General features: G+C 33.6%; 1 pseudogene; it reads left to right on the top strand.

The window, feature by feature from the left end:
* The first annotated feature begins 414 nt into the window (after positions 1-414).
* The window catches only part of LOC103606711, an 18,042-nt pseudogene continuing 6,231 nt past the window's right edge, over positions 415-12,225 (top strand).

Raw genomic sequence — 12,225 nt, 5'->3', positions numbered from 1 at the left:
ATACAGCATTCCTTCCTCCAGGGTATGGGGCAGGACTCTTTCTGGAATGGGGGTCTATGATCTGCTATCAGACAAGGTAGGTCAGAGAATTTCTTTATGGTCAACTCCAAGACAAAAAGGTGTGTGTGCAGGGTGGGGGGGCGGTGAGATGGGGGTTGGGGTGGTGAGATTAGGGTATAATTTTGTCTTTTTATCTGGCTTCGGGGAAAGGAGTTCTAGTTTCTATGACCAGCCTTGAGGAAGAATGATTCTAGTGTCTACAGCTTGGCTCAGGGGAGAATGAGGCTGAGAGACAGGAGGGCAGGAGAAGGTCAGAGGAAAACTGCTTTGAAATGGCTTCTGATGCCTTCACTTTGGGATGTCACTTTCTGAGTCCCAACACTTTTGAGATAAGGGATAGGGAAAGAGAAAGAGATGACGGAGGCAGTATTGGATAGGAGGGTAAAAGAAGGCAGAGAGAATGGGGGCAAGTATCCCAACACTTTTGAGATAAGGGATAGGGAAAGAGAAAGAGATGACGGAGGCAGTATTGGATGGGAGGGTAAAAGAAGGCAGAGAGAATGGGGGCAAGTAAGATAGATAGATAGATAAATAGATAGATAGATAGATAGATAGATAGATAGATAGATAGATAGATAGAGATTGAGATTGAAGTCAAATTGTTTCACAGGTTTTTACAAGCAAGCAAGGTATTCCTGTAAAATTATTATTCATAATGAGTTTTACCTGGGCAAACAAGAAAAGACCTAGAGAAGTAGATTGTCTTAAGACAATGTGAATTAATTATTTGCTTTCTTTTTGGGTTGAAGTCCTTTTGTTGTTGTTGATTCCTGTTTTGTGTTTTGTTGGTAATTGGCACAATACACTACTCCAAAACACCAAATAATATTTTTATTCTATTTTAATTATAAGATGACATTTCCATCATCAATATCCTAAACATTGCCTTGATAAAAAATTTTTACTCTTCTTAAATAAGGTCAGCCTGCAATGTTTCTGGAGCTATTCATTTTACACTAGAGGTACATCTCAGAAAGTCTCCTTCACTTTTCTACTTTTTTTTTTTTACTTTCTCTGAATATTTTCACTGCTTTCTCATGGAACAGAGAATTCTTTTAACCAGTTTTGTAAAGTTATTAAACCTGATCAATTTCAAAGTGAGATATTAGCATAAATGAACAAGATATATCTCTAATCTCTACTCAGTACCAAAATAGATTTAAAATGAAAAAAAAAGTTGTTTTTGGATTATGTTGATAAGCCATGGCATTGGAAAGTCATAACTTCCCTAGAATATCCTCAAAGTTTCAAATTTCCTTTTATAGATTAAACACAAAAAATAGGTTTGACAATAAAATTAGCAAAACTTAGTTCTAAAACTTCTTATGACTTAAAAATACATTCAAATAAAATAATCTAATGGGAAACCTTTTAAAAGCTGCATGTGGAGAACCATATGTAAATGGTTTTCAAAGATTATGAAAGGATAACATGTATTCCCTGGGCTTGGCTTTTTAAAAGTATTTTCTTCTACTGTCACCCCTGGAGCAGTTCTAATACACAGGATATAGCAAAATTGTAAAGTGGCATGAAGAAAATTAAAAATTTTTAAGATAATTCTGATTCATGTCTCTTCCCTCCTCCTAGGTTGAGAGCCACAATTACAAAGATCAGACATTTTGAAGTCATATACAAGTGGATACAATCCCAGCTCAGTCATACAAGTTGTGAAACCTAGTTCATGTCAGTTTATTTTGATTAGCCTCATTTTCTTCTTCTTTTACAAATGGCAATTGCAATACCTACCTCAGATAGGTTGTTAATATACACAGTAATTATTAGCTTTTAACTAATTTTGTTTTTTTAAAAAGACTAGTCAAGTGCAGTAGTAAGAAGGGGGAAAGACCAGAACAAGTTCAGTCTGCAACTGACAATCAACTGAGATAGCTCACTACCTTTGAACCAACCTTTTTTTTTTTTTTAATAGTCTCTTAAGTATTGCTTTACACTTGTTTTCTAGGTAAAATAGAGGAAGGTCTTTGCCATGAGTGCGTTACATTAATAACACAGCTCTAAGTGTGAACATGGCTAATTGGCCCATATGGAACTTTTCTCGGCCAGGCAGCTAACTTCACTGATCCTCCAAAGTGCATCTAGTTTCTTAGTGTCAGATTCAATTTCTTCAGAAGGTTGTTTGTGTATATAAGGGTCCTGCCCCTCTTTTCTGAACATTTTGTGTCTTCCAAGGTTATGACACTATCCCAGATTTTTTTTTTTCTTGTTATTAAGGAACAAAACCCATTGAAATCCCAAAGCCAATATTACATGTTGTTATATTATTGTTCAGCGGCAGAATGATACTCAGTTCCATTAAGAGACAGCCTTTCAGTGTCAAGAGACCAGAGGGTTGTTAAAATTGGACTTACCCTAGTAGAACAAGGAGAACAATGACAATGTGACCAATATGCTACCACCATTTGGGAAGGGAAGTCTTGCTGTTTGTGGCCGGCATGGATTTCAAGAATGATCTAATTCCAGAGAAGATTGTTCAGATCAACAATGGCTAGCTTCTAGGTTCCTCTCTGTTTAAACTTTAGTGATAAGAGAATGCAAGTCATATTTAAAGGAGGTGAAACGTTTGTATTCAGAGGGCTATAGGAGTAGTCAAGAAGAGATAACTTGATATACTAAGGATTTAGAACATGATTGGTTATATCTGAGGTTACATGGTGTTTTTTTTTAAATACAGAGAAATATCTGAAAACAAAATGAATAATAAAGACACACACACACACACACACACACACACACACACCTTGATATACTAAGGATTTAGAACATGATTGGTTATATCTGAGGTTACATGGTGTTTTTTTTAAATACAGAGAAATATCTGAAAACAAAATGAATAATAAAGACACACACACACACACACACACACACACACACACACACACACACACAAATAGCTCTAAAAACTTTACCCAAATATATGCCTTAGTTCTGTAAGTTCTTTTTCCTTGATCTGCAGGTCATCTTGTAATCTTTCTATTATAACAACATAAGATTCACTGACTTTCTTCTTCCATTCATCTAGCAAAGAAAAACAAATGGGATTGATTCATAGCTGTGTTTTGCAAAATGTAGACAGAGATCATAACATACAAGTAATCAAAACTCTGTTTTTTATTCTGGATTCTACAATACTTAATTTAAATTACTGATTGTAAGTTTAAAATGCAGATGTTCATATTTAAAATGTAATCATATTGAATTGTAGTAATTAAGAACCCATTTGATATTGGATAATATATTTACATAGAAGAATATATTTGACTTATTTCATTTGATTTTACTGCATTTTAATTATAGCAATCTCTAGCTGTGAGACAGTTTTTAGTTTTTAAATACTAGATACTTAAGATATAATTCTAAAATCTCTATATTCAGCAGTATTTCAAATGTTTTTCTATTACATTATACCAAGAAACTAAAATAACATTTTTGTGAGGAAGCTCTTTCATAGAAAAATAATTTGAGTTCAGATAGTCTTCCAAACACTTTTGTATAATACACTCTCTTATCTTTTATATACAAATTAACACATATTTCAATGGGTTGTTAGTTATCTGTAACTATAATTGAACCATGCTACATTTAAGAAAATAAGAATAATTACCAGTACAAGTTTGGGTTGGTCTGGATTTATAATTTCCCATTTGCTAGAAGTTTCTTCTTTTCCCCAGAGTAGTTCTTTAGGTCACAAGATTCCAAGTTCAAGTGCAGTGACAGTCCAGTTGAAAAATACTTTGATAGTCTGGCTAAAAATAAGCCAACTGCCAAAAGGAATGTCATGCTACAATGACAGAGAACAAAATAGCATGTGCTTTCAAGGGTGAAATCATAAAGGGAACTAATCAGTCTGTTTAAAAGAGCTATATCAAAAATAAATAGCAAATGTTTCAACAGGATTATTTGCTTCCATCAATTGATTACCTACTCATACATACCTTCATGGGCCATTTATTTAATAGATAAATCTAGAAAGTGATTCAGTTACATCTGAAGTTCAAAAAGAGCTATTAAAACTGCCAAGATCTTCTTTCAGGATCATTTTCTCCTAAGCCAAAATAATGGCAGTTGGAAAAGAGTGACTGGTGATAGAATTTGTCTACATAAATAAATAATGGATATATCACATCTTATGGCATGTAACTAATAGAAATAAATGTAAGTTTCACCTATATAACAGCGACAAAATTATGTTTGTAGGAAAAAATTCTCAACATAGACCATGATTAATTTATACTTCTTATTGATTATTCTGACCATAAGAATCATAGATAAGCTAAGATACTGAGTTCTACAAATAGTAATTTTTAAAATAACAGTAACAAGAGCAATAAGATTAAGATGATAAAGTTTACTATGTGCCAGATACTCGTTCAAGTACTATACACACATTTTGTCATTTATACTTCATACAATCCTGCAAGATAGATATTACTCACATATTGTAGGTGAGAAAATTCAGAGTTGCTAGCAGGTATCAGTTCTGGGACTATATGACTCTAACATCCAGCAAGACATTAACATGTCTTTCATAATTTTATAATTCCTTTTCATTTACCTTCCATTTACTTTCTGGGGGCATTTCTCTTTGTATATGCTTATTTCTATTGACAGAAATGAACCCAGATATGATATAGAATAAATGGAAAACCCAGAAAGAAAAGTTATAAAACATATAACTATATATTTATTTTAGATAATCTTATTATATACCTAAAAGGTATAAATTTCAATCTTAAAATTCACCTTCAGAGGATATAGTTTTAATATAATAGTATGGACTTCATACTTACTATAACTGAATCTTCCAACAACTCTCTCTTTTTGAAGCAAATGACTAGACAAATTCAAGATTCCTCACGCCTTTTTCTCAGCAAAGGTAATCTAAATTCCAGAGGAAATGGCTTCCATACAGATTAGATATAGGTGAAGAAGGAGGTATTTTGCTTCATAGACATCTCTGTCCTCACTTAGGTATAACCTCTTTGTCTCTCCTCATCAATACATGACTATCATGGGTATTGATATCTGCTATAGTGCCGGGGTCTCTGGTCACCTTGGTCCATACATTCTGTATCCTTATTTGAAGGCCAAACACCTTCAGTTCTGTCATCTTTCTCTCAGCAACTGTGCAACCCCCATTCTTTCAGTTTGGACAGTCTTTGCTTTCCAGACATGCTGCTCTCAGGGCCATTGGCCCAGGCACCTGGCTTTATTAATGCTTCTCTTTCTTAAAAATTATACTGGATAGGCCTCTTTAAGAGGCTTGCAATCTCCCAAGGTTATACCTTGGGAAATAACGTACCAGCTCTATCTCCACTCAGATTTCCCTAAAATCACCCATTGTTTCTATACCTAAAAATCCAAAGGAACAGGGTTGAGAGCAGGGCTCTAGGCCCTGGACATCTAAATCTATTTTCTTTGATCTCCTTTCTTATTTCTCTCTCCACCACCTCTGATCTTCTACCTGTGTGTGTGTGTTTGTGTTTATCTCTTCTCTACATGAAGAAAAAGCTAGCTTTTACATCATCTTACATTGTGTTTACAATTTCCTATTTGGGAAACAAATGTGATGCACTGCTTTTTAGAATTTTTCCTTTGATTTTCAAAAATTTTTTATTCTCTCAAAAAGCCTGGCTTTTACAAGTGAAAGCTTTGGCTTTGAGAGCTACTATTTCTGTCCTGAGTTTGAAAATCTAATCAGCAATTCATCCGAATTCTCCCACGTCCTGGAGCAATAAATTTTGCTGAAAAAAAATGGGAAGATAGCAAAATAAGAAATACAGGAAACGATATTGAACTACAACAGTTTCCTAGTTCAAAAGGAACAATATCTTAAGCCCCCTATAAGAATGTGAGTCTAAGTAATGGGTTGAGGCTAGTGGAGTACTTGTGGGTACCTTCAGCAAGGTGAAGAAAAGGTTCAAATCAGTAAATGATCCAAGATAACACTATTGCTTTTTTCTCCAAAGAATGCTGGAGGGAAACAACACAGAATCAGAAAATATTTTCTCCACTACTTAGTACTTTTCTGTAACACTACATCTTTCTACCTTGAGTTGGCCACCTACTCTAGATTGAACCCTACTCTTTCTAGTCCTGAGACTTCCAGAAATTCAGAAAACATGTTATGTCATACATTATGAAAAACACAACCCAATAACAAAAGTAGTCATCTTCTATGAGAGCAGATACCACGTGAGGAGCTTTGTTAAAATAAAATAGAAAGCCGGGCTCCATCCCTAGAAGTTCTGATTCAGTAGATCAGGAGCAGGTCCGAGGAATCTGAATTGTAATAGACATCTCTGATGATTCTAATGTAGATGATACTTGAAGCATCTTTTAAAAAGCACTATTTTTAGGTTGCTCAAAGGGAGATTCCCCCCTACCTGAGTTTTTTTTTAGCTTTTGAATTCCATGTAAGAGAAAAGAGAAGAGGTAAGCAGAAAAAAGAGAAAAGAAAGAAGATTGTTTCAAATTTTCAGCGTTCCATCCTGCGGTAATCCCTGAGGCAATACATAATTTGGTTGTGCACGTATATAGTCTCATACTTTAAAAGTATTCATAAAAAAATGGAAGCAACCAGGATTTCCTTTTCTAGGTGAATGAATAAATTGTGGTACAGCCAAAAAATGAAATATTATTTAGAAATAAAATAAAGGAGCTACCAAGCCAAAAAAGTCATGGAGGAACTTTAAAGGCATATTGCTAAGTGAAAGAAGCCAGTCTGATAAGGTTACATACTACATGATTCCAAATATATGCCATTCTGGAAAAGGCAAAATGATAGAGACACTGAAAATATCAGTGACAATACCAAGGTCATGGGTTCAGATCCCCATACCAGCCACCTCCCAGGGGGAAAAAACAAAAAAAACCTCACCAAGTATCAGTGAGACGAAAAGCTGGAGCACAAGATATCTTTAGGGCAGGGGAATTATTCTGTATGATCTGTAGTGGTGGATACGTGACATTATGCATTGGGAAAAACCCATAGAACTACAGAAAACTAATGTAAACTATGGGCTTTACTTAATAATAATGTATCAATATTGATTTATCAATGGTAACAAATATACTACACAAATGTATATTTGATATAATAATAAGGGAAATGGTGGGGGGGACAGGAAATACGTAAGAACTTTCTGTACTTTGTGCTCAAGTTTTCTGTAAACCTAAAACTACTGTAATAAAAAAAGCCTATTAATTTTAAAAGTTAAGAAAAAATATGAAACAAATAAGTGAGGCCAAAAGTACAGTAATTCCTTCACAAGACCATTTGAATTTTTCAGTGAAATATCATAACTTATAAAGAAAAGCTCCAAGGAACTCTAAGGAATACGTGACTAATGGTAAGTACGGTTTTTTGTTTGTTTAACTTTTACACTTGCTTGTTTTTCATTCAAAAATGTCAGGATATATTTAATAAATACTGTATTTCTTCAACTATTCCTGTTTGTCTAAGCTTCACGTTCTATTGAATTGTCTGAATTTAGCATTAATGCCTCCACCTTTTCCACTGATTTATCCAGGCCACTTCTGCTCACACATAGACGTGTTATAATACTACTTCAACAAGCCCATTTACACTCTTTCTGAACTCCTTTATTTGGAGTTCATATGATTTATTTATCCAAATCTACACTTATGCATTAGCTGTTTATATTGTACACTGGTTTGCCCATAAGTATTTACAAGGCTGCTTTCAAGATGAAAAAGACATAAAATTGACCGTCACTTCTTCTACCTTTATGATTCCAGTAGAGAACTTATAAAGAACATGTATCCCATGAAGTCAAACTGATGCACCTGAAATGTACTTATCACATTTAAAAGTGTGAGTTAATATAAATTTAAGTATAAACTTAAAATCTAGACCTTTTTGTGTTGTATATGAGTTCTTATTAACATATTAAGACTTGGGGGAAGTCTAGATTTTTGATGTGTTGCATCTGGTTGACAAACAATTAAGAAAATAACTGTTTTAAGCATAAGAAACCAGAATTACTAATTGGCTTATTATATCTAGGTTTTATTCCTTGTTTTTAATAAGCACTAAATGGTTTATAGTGAAACAAATTCATTTATTTATTTAAAATTTATAATAGCTTTATTGAGGTGTAATTCACGTACCATACAAGTCTCTCATTTAAGGTGTCTGATGGTTTTTAATATATCCACAGAATTGTGCAACCATTACCAAAATCAATTTTTTTCCCTATAGGGATGCAAATTGACAAACTCTCCTCAAACTCCCAACCAAAATCAATTTTAAAACATTTTTATCAATCCAAAAAGAAATTCTATATCCATTAGCAGTCACTCTCCATTTCCCTTAAATCCCCATAGCCCTAGGCAACCACTAGTGTACTTTCTGTCTCTATATATCTGCCTATTCTGGAGATATTTAATCATATATAATTGAATTATATAATATGTGTTTTTTTGTGACTGGTTTCTTATACTTAACATAATGTTTTCATGGTTAATCCACGTCATAGCATGTACCAAATACTTAATTTCTTTTGAATCCTGACTAATGTTCAATTGTATTGATACATCACATCTTATTTCTCCAATCATCATTGATAGAGATTTGTGTTTCTTCCACTTTGGGGGTATTATGAATAATGTTGCTATGAATATATATGCACAGTATTTGTGTGGACTTATGTTTTCATTTCTCTTGGGCATATAACTAGGAGTGGAATTGCGGGGTTATATGGTAACTCTATGTTTAACCATTTGAGGACCTGCCATACTGTTTGCTAAAGAGGCTGCATCATTTTACTATTCCAGTATCAGTGTTGAAACGTTCCAATTTTCCACATCTTTGGCAGCATTTATTATCTATCTTTTTTATTATCCTAGAGGGTATAAAGTAGTATCTCACTGTGGTTTTGTTTTGCATTTTCTTGGTGGCTAATGATGTTGAGCATCTTTTCATGTGCTTATTTGCCATTTGTGTATCTTTTTTGGGAAATATCTTTTAAAATTATTTACCCATTTTTTTTATTTTAACTTCTCAATATACATTGTAGTTGATTTTCACGTCCCTTTACCCGTTCCTCTTTGAAACAAAGTCATTTGAAAGAGAAGATGAACATTGCCTGAGATGCCTACAATTACCAAGTTTACAAAATTATCTGATTAATTTCCTTTGAAATAATATATTTTTGCTTTTAAACAAGCATAATTCTTAAGATTCTTATTTGCCAAATAAGTTTACTTTCTGTTCCACTGGAATGTCTAAATTTGTAATATGTTGGACCATAAATCACCATCATGAATCTGAACATTGCTGAGGTAGTATTACAATAAATCCTCAAAAATAAATAGGACTTGAGAATACATCAAAATGAAAATAAATGTAAAGAAATCAATATCACAGTAATTTAAACAGTATCTCTAACTGTGAGAGTATATTAAAGGAAGGAAGAAAACAATATTGCTATTTTTGTTTCCAATATAGCACAATAGTAAATGTAAGGATCTTGATATTTCTTGTGCTTTCCTTTGTTGGTGGGTGAACAAGAAAAAAAGTTTATTAAAGAATCTAAATTAAATAAGGACAAGAGTCACACCTTTGTCATTGACTACAACTTCTTTTTCTAAATTAATAGGACTTCTTTCAATGGTCAGTTCAGCTCTTTATTGATTGATTGGCTCTGTCATTTATCCATCCAATAAGCATGCATTGTACCAAGCACTCCAAAGAGCTCATGGGGGCCAGGGGTGGACAACTGAACAGGCAACTGCAGTACAGCTATAAGTAGTGACATACATGATTAGTAATGAGAAGGTGCATCTAATAAAGCCAAGATTTCAACCAGAAAAAAGTTTCTTTGATGGATTAAAACCATCAGAATAATCTAAGCTTCATGACTCAGGCCAATTTAATTCCTTCTTCATCCTTCCTTCTCCCCTTTTCAGAGTCAGTTGACCTGCTAGGAAAATGACATTGTGCTATAATTACAGTTCAATTAATAATTAATTATTGTTTTGGTCAAGTAACATTTTCATGCCTGAGGTTCATCATTCATAAAACAAACAGACAAATAAACAAACAAAATAAAGGAGGGGAAGGAAACAAAATCAATGATTTCTACTTACACTGAGTTAGTTTTCTTTTTGCTTACCAATTATCCACCCATGGCTATTCTTCAAAGTGAAAAGAAAACTAATTTGATGTAAGTAGTACAAATTATTCATAAGTTCAAAAAGTGAACTACATAGCATGTGGTTGTTAGAGAATCCATAGACATGTAGCTAACTATTATATAGCTAAATTAGATGAACAGGTTTTGTTAAGATCCCCCTCTTTGATTCAATGACTATTTCCCTCTTGCTTGGTACCGTGGTCTTCAGTGCCAGAAAAAACTGTAAGCTCCTGGATTTGGTAAAGTGTCCTGTAGTTTCAAAAGATAGAGAAATCAGTCATGGCAGTCCTTTAACTTTGGGGAGAAGTCCCATTCCTGCCTTTCTCAAATGCTGAAGGCCCTGAGACAGAACAGCATTAGCATAGCATCATGTCTCTGGGTTTATGTATGCTTCTTGTATGATTACTAGTTTGCTGAGTAATTCTATATGGCCAATTCTTTGCTTAGTCACTCCAAGCAGAGACAGTTGCGATAAGCAGTCTGCCCAAACATAATCATCAATATTTTTGTTACATCTCCTCCTATATCTTCTCAATGGCAAAATGCTGATCATGGTTATCATGCCATACAATTTTTTTCCACCATCTTATATATCAGTGGCAGAAATTAGCATTAGCCCTTCACATGTACTCAGATGTTCATGATCTCTCTTCCATTCACACTGTCCAGCTCAGCATGCCACAAATCAGAACTGATTTTAACTCAATTGTTTACTGTTTCTGTCCATTTTATACTCTAGTTGTGATACTAGGCTGGTTTTCTTCACAGGTGAAATTTCACATGTTATCTTGAATATCCTGAATAAAAATTAAAAGGAGTGTCAGGAATTATAATGTTGTTCAGGGTACAAAAAAAAAATCAATGTCAACTTTTACCCCAACCCCATTAAAGGATCAATACATCTGCTTGAGTGGATCAACAGAAAGTTTTTAGGGTAACATAGAGTTTTGATTCTTTTTGCATGGACTATTGTCTCTGAAGCCTGTTATTTAGGGGACTTGTTATAGCAACTAATGTTTGAGTTCATCCTCAATGCCAGTCAGAGTTTTGAACATAAATCCAAGTTAAGAGCTTCTAATCCAACATATGTCCTAATAGATTAATATATCATTTTACTGGCATCCAAATGACATACTATTGCCACACAGAATTCAGTTTTGGATCTAAGTATATACAAAAATGACTTACATTTTCAATTAGAATTTGTGAAAATGTTACATGTTTTCCTTACAACATTACTCCTTTTCTTTACTATGGATTATCAAAAGTAGACTATAATTATTCTGAATTTCAAAACCATTTGTTTTACTATAAAGCTATTTGTTTTATTGTTGTAAGCATATATAACATAAGGATTGCCAGTTTAAGCATTTTTAAACGTACTATTTCATGGAATTAATTACATTCACAATGCTGTGAAACCATTATCTCTTATCTATTTCCAAAACTTTTCTGTCATCCTAAACCTAAACTCTGTACCCATTAAAGCAATAACTTCTCATTATTCCTTCCCCTGTTTTGGGTGACTGCTATCTACTCTGGCTCTGAAGTTTTCTTTTTTCTTTTTAACTTAGACCCATGATAACTGTATATATTTATGAAGTATAATGTAATATCTGTATACATTTCTACAGTGTGCACTGATCATATCAGTATATTTAGCATATCTGTCACCTCAAACATTTGTCACCTCTTTGTGTTGGGAACATTCAACTAGCTACTTAAAGTTCTATAGAAATTTGTTGTTGTCTATAGTCTCCCTATATTACCATGGAACACTAAATCTTATTCTTCCTATCTCTCTACAATTTTTTATTCATTGACCATTCTCTACACAACCTTTCTTTCCCACTCCACTTACTAGTTTCTAGTAACCTACTCTCTACTTCTATGAGATCAATATTTTCAACTTCCATCATATGAGTGAGAACATACAGTATTTCTCTTTCTGTGCCTGGCTTATTTCATTTAACATAATTTTCTTCAAGCT

This window comes from Galeopterus variegatus, unplaced genomic scaffold (genome assembly GCF_000696425.1).
Source record: "Galeopterus variegatus unplaced genomic scaffold, G_variegatus-3.0.2 Scaffold6793, whole genome shotgun sequence".
In the NCBI taxonomy this organism is placed as follows: domain Eukaryota; kingdom Metazoa; phylum Chordata; class Mammalia; order Dermoptera; family Cynocephalidae; genus Galeopterus; species Galeopterus variegatus.
This window is presented reverse-complemented; position numbering and strand designations above follow the sequence as displayed.